Raw genomic sequence first — 6000 nt, forward strand, 5'->3', positions numbered from 1 at the left:
GGTCACATTTCACTGGTGCCAGTTGAGTCTATCAGTAGATCGGGTTTCATTAGGCATGGCCTGCACCTCAATAGGTATGGGAAGGGGAGGCTGGCAAAGCTTTTAGTTAGTAGCGTAGTGGGTGGTGATGGTCGGATTACTCATGGAAAAATTCCTGTATTAGTTGGTGTTAGAGCTGCACCATTTTTAGACTGAAGTCAGCTGATAGGTATACCTGCTTAAACGAAGTCCCTCTAACTAAGGGCTCACCTCCAGAGGACGTCATGTTTCCAAGTAGAGGAGGAATTAGCATATTTCATCAAAATATAAGAGGTATTAGAGATAAAGTCAGTGAACTGCTTATAGATGTTGACTTTGAAATTATTGGTGTATCGGAGCGCCATTTAAATAATTTGACAATTCAGAGGCTTCCCTTACCAGGATACAGATTAGCTGGCTGGTTTTCAAGGAGCTCCTTGCAGGGTGGGGGAGTGGCCATGTATGTAAAATACAGTATTCCATTTGAGCCCATAGACATATCACGGCACTGCACTAAACAGTATTTGAATGTTGTGCGGGGGCAGTTGAATTTAGCGAAACTAAACTTCTAATTGTTGTTGTTAATAGGTCCCCTAACTCTGACTTCAGAGCATTTCTGCTCAAGCTAGAGAGGTTTCACTTCATAGGAAGTACCAGAAATTAGTTACATGTGGTGACTTCAATATAAATTTTGTATATGATGAAGCACGAAAACGGATGTTGGTAGACTCCTAAATTCATATGATCTGATGCAGACCGTGTTTTTTTTCCAACTAGGGTGCAGGGGAACAGTAGCACAGCCATACACAATATTTTTATTCATTCTTCATTACTAGGTGGGCATTCTGTTAGTAAAACGGGAGTGGCCTTGCAGACCACAATGCACAAATTTTAACCCCAAAAGGCTTTTGTACTCAAACAAATGTCACATATAATTAAAAACTATGCAGCAAACTTTATCCAACAGCAATAGAGAGTTTTTTAAACCATGTCAAAGAACAGGAGTAGCAGGATGTTTATAGCGTTGATAACATACACTCCTGGAAATTGAAATAAGAACACCGTGAATTCATTGTCCCAGGAAGGGGAAACTTTATTGACACATTCCTGGGGTCAGATACATCACATGATCACACTGACAGAACCACAGGCACATAGACACAGGCAACAGAGCATGCACAATGTCGGCACTAGTACAGTGTATATCCACCTTTCGCAGCAATGCAGGCTGCTATTCTCCCATGGAGACAATCGTAGAGATGCTGGATGTAGTCCTGTGGAACGGCTTGCCATGCCATTTCCACCTGGCACCTCAGTTGGACCAGCGTTCGTGCTGGACGTGCAGACCGCGTGAGACGACGCTTCATCCAGTCCCAAACATGCTCAATGGGGGACAGATCCGGAGATCTTGCTGGCCAGGGTAGTTGACTTACACCTTCTAGAGCACGTTGGGTGGCACGGGATACATGCGGACGTGCATTGTCCTGTTGGAACAGCAAGTTCCCTTGCCGGTCTAGGAATGGTAGAATGATGGGTTCGATGACGGTTTGGATGTACTGTGCACTATTCAGTGTCCCCTCGACGATCACCAGTGGCGTACGGCCAGTGTAGGAGATCGCTCCCCACACCATGATGCCGGGTGTTGGCCCTGTGTGCCTCGGTCGTATGCAGTCCTGATTGTGGCACTCACCTGCACGGCGCCAAACACGCATACGACCATCATTGGCACCAAGGCAGAAGCGACTCTCATCGCTGAAGACGACACGTCTCCATTCGTCCCTCCATTCACGCCTGTCGCGACACCACTGGAGGCGGGCTGCACGATGTTGGGGCGTGAGCGGAAGACGGCCTAACGGTGTGCGGGACCGTAGCCCAGCTTCATGGAGACGGTTGCGAATGGTCCTCGCCGATACCCCAGTAGCAACAGTGTCCCTAATTTGCTGGGAAGTGGCGGTGCGGTCCCCTACGGCACTGCGTAGGATCCTACGGTCTTGGCGTGCATCCGTGCGTCGCTGCGGTCCGGTCCCAGGTGGACGGGCACGTGCACCTTCAGCCGACCACTGGCGACAACATCGATGTACTGTGGAGACCTCACGCCCCACGTGTTGAGCAATTTGGCGGTACGTTCACCCGGCCTCCCGCATGCCCACTATACGCCCTCGCTCAAAGTCCGTCAACTGCACATACGGTTCACGTCCACGCTGTCGCGGCATGCTACCAGTGTTAAAGACTGCGATGGAGCTCCGTATGCCACGGCAAACTGGCTGACACTGACGGCGACGGTTCACAAATGCTGCGCAGCTAGCGCCATTCGACGGCCAACACCGCGGTTCCTGGTGTGTCCGCTGTGCCGTGCGTGTGATCATTGCTTGTACAGCCCTCTCGCAGTGTCCGGAGCAAGTATGGTGGGTCTGACACACCGGTGTCAATGTGTTCTTTTTTCCATTTCCAGGAGTGTAGATGATAAATACAATGCTTTCCTTAACACATTTCTCATGCTCTTTGACAGTTTCTTTCCATTAGAATGTTCTAAAAGGGGTGTGGGATAAAGATATCTTGTAGAACAAAGCAGGAATTATATCAAAATGTTAGAAGTAGTTTACAATCAAGCAACAGTAGCCCAATACAAATAGTACAAGGTGCTTAAAAACGTTATTAGGAAGGCAAATAGTATGTGGTATGCAAATAGAATAGCTAATTTGCAGGATAAAATTAAAACCATATGGTCAGTTGTGAAGGTCGTGTCTGGTCAGCAGCACAAGGTCGACAATATAGTGTCAAATCGTGGTAAAAATATTTCTGTTACTGATAAATCAGATATATGTAAAGTATTTAACAATCATTTTCTGAGCATTGTGGGAGAATTAAATAAAAATTTAGTTTCTACAGGGAATCATATATATCTCTTGGCAAATGCCTTTCTGAGATTGATGTCTGAAATACTCCTCTGTGATACAGACAAGGGGAAGATCGAGTCAATAATTAAATCACTGAAGACTAAGGACTCTCATGGATATGATGGGTTGCCTAGCAGAATATTTAAGTACTGTACTGCACATGTTAGCCCTGTATTTAGCCATATTTGTAATTTTTTCCTTTTGGAATGGTCAGCTTTCTGAATGATTAAAGTAGCCATTAGTAAAGCTGATTTATAAAAAGGGAGAAGGGGATGATGTAGACAATTTTAGACCTGTTTCTATGCCATCAGTGTTTGCTAAAGATAGTGAAAAGGCTGTGTATGTAAGGATAATTAATCATTTTGTATCACACGATTTGCTATCAAATGTACAGTTCGGCTTTAGAAATCGTTTAACAACTGAAAATGCTATATTCTCTTTTCTCTGTGAGGTACTGGTTGGGTTAAACAAAAGGTTTCGAGCGCTAGGCATATTTTTTTATTTAACTAAGGCATTTGATTGTGTTGATCACAAAATATTGCTCCAGAAGTAGGACCATTTCGGAATACAGGGAGTAGCTCTCAATTGGTTCACCTCTTACTTCAGCAACAGAGCAAAAAAGGTCATTATTCACAGTGCTGAGAATGGCTGTGCTGTGGGGTCTCTGTGGGGTACGCTCAAGTGGGGGGTGCCCCAGGGATCAGTGTTGGGGCCACCTGTTCTTTACTTATATAAATGATATGCCCTCTTGTATTACGGGTAACTCTAAAATATTTCTGTTTGCTGATGGCACTGGCAGGTTAGTAAAGGACGTTGTGTGTAACACTGGCTCGGATTCAAATAGTGCAGTTCATGACATAAGAACATGGCTTGTAGAAAATAACTAATGCTAAATAACAGTAAGACTCAGTTTTTACAGTATCTAACACACAATTCAACAAAACCTGATGTTTTAATTTCACAGAATGGGCATATGATTAGTGAAACTGATCATTTCAAATTTCTAGGTGTTCAGATAGATAGTAAACTGTTGTGGAAAGCCCACTTTCAGGATCTTATTCAAAGACTTAATGCTGCCATTCTTGATATTTGAACGGTATCTGAAGTGAGTGATCGTTCGACATGGAAATTAGTCTACTTTGCTTATTTTCATTCAGTCATGTCATATGGTATTATACACTCCTGGAAATTGAAATAAGAACACCGTGAATTCATTGTCCCAGGAAGGGGAAACTTTATTGACACATTCCTGGGGTCAGATACATCACATGATCACACTGACAGAACCACAGGCACATAGACACAGGCAACAGAGCATGCACAATGTCGGCACTAGTACAGTGTATATCCACCTTTCGCAGCAATGCAGGCTGCTATTCTCCCATGGAGACGATCGTAGAGATGTTGGATGTAGTCCTGTGGAACGGCTTGCCATGCCATTTCCACCTGGCACCTCAGTTGGACCAGCGTTCGTGCTGGACGTGCAGACCGCGTGAGACGACGCTTCATCCAGTCCCAAACATGCTCAATGGGGGACAGATCCGGAGATCTTGCTGGCCAGGGTAGTTGACGTACACCTTCTAGAGCACGTTAGGTGGCACGGGGTACATGCGGACGTGCATTGTCCTGTTGGAACAGCAAGTTCCCTTGCCGGTCTAGGAATGGTAGAACGATGGGTTCGATGACGGTTTGGATGTACCGTGCACTATTCAGTGTCCCCTCGACGATCACCAGTGGTGTACGGCCAGTGTAGGAGATCGCTCCCCACACCATGATGCCGGGTGTTGGCCCTGTGTGCCTCGGTCGTATGCAGTCCTGATTGTGCCGCTCAGCTGCACGGCGCCAAACACGCATACGACCATCATTGGCACCAAGGCAGAAGCGACTCTCATCGCTGAAGACGACACGTCTCCATTCGTCCCTCCATTCACGCCTGTCGCGACACCACTGGAGGCGGGCTGCACGATGTTGGGGCGTGAGCGGAAGACGGCCTAACGGTGTGCGGGACCGTAGCCCAGCTTCATGGAGACGGTTGCGAATGGTCCTCGCCGATACCCCAGGAGCAACAGTGTCCCTAATTTGCTGGGAAGTGGCGGTGCGGTCCCCTACGGCACTGCGTAGGATCCTACGGTCTTGGCGTGCATCCGTGCGTCGCTGCGGTCCGGTCCCAGGTCGACGGGCACGTGCACCTTCCGCCGACCACTGGCGACAACATCGATGTACTGTGGAGACCTCACGCCCCACGTGTTGAGCAATTCGGCGGTACGTCCACCCGGCCTCCCGCATGCCCACTATACGCCCTCGCTCAAAGTCCGTCAACTGCACATACGGTTCACGTCCACGCTGTCGCGGCATGCTACCAGTGTTAAAGACTGCGATGGAGCTCCGTATGCCACGGCAAACTGTCTGACACTGACGGCGGCGGTGCACAAATGCTGCACAGCTAGCGCCATTCGACGGCCAACACCGCGGTTCCTGGTGTGTCTGCTGTGCCGTGCGTGTGATCATTGCTTGTACAGCCCTCTCGCAGTGTCCGGAGCAAGTATGGTTGGTCTGACACGCCTGTGTCAATGTGTTCTTTTTTCCATTTCCAGGAGTGTATTTTGGGGTAACTCTTCCCATTCTAAAAGGATATTTTTGGTTCAGAAATGGGCAGTTCAGGCAAAAAGTGGTGTACATTCACGAACATCTTGTCGACCCCTGTTCACGAGTCTGGGTATTTTGACATTGGCCTCTCAATATATATATTCCTTGCTGTCTTTTCTTGTTAACAATATTACCTTATTCAAGAATAAGCAGCTTTCACTCGGTTAATACTTGGCACAGAAATCAAACCTGAATTTGGATCAGACTTCCTTAACTCTTATACAGAAAGGTGTGCTGTATACTGCTGCATCCATTTTCATTAAGCTACCACTAGAATTCAAACAGCAGTAATGCATGCACTTTCAAATCAAAACTGAAGAGTTTCCTCGTGGGTCATTCCTTCTATTCTGTCAAGTAGTTCCTTGTAAAATTAAGCTCATTCTTGTTGTATTGTTGATGTTGTAATTTCATGTACTGAGAGGTTCCATGACCTTGGAGA

The sequence above is a fragment of the Schistocerca americana genome, chromosome 2, assembly GCF_021461395.2.
Source record: "Schistocerca americana isolate TAMUIC-IGC-003095 chromosome 2, iqSchAmer2.1, whole genome shotgun sequence".
Lineage (NCBI taxonomy): Eukaryota > Metazoa > Arthropoda > Insecta > Orthoptera > Acrididae > Schistocerca > Schistocerca americana.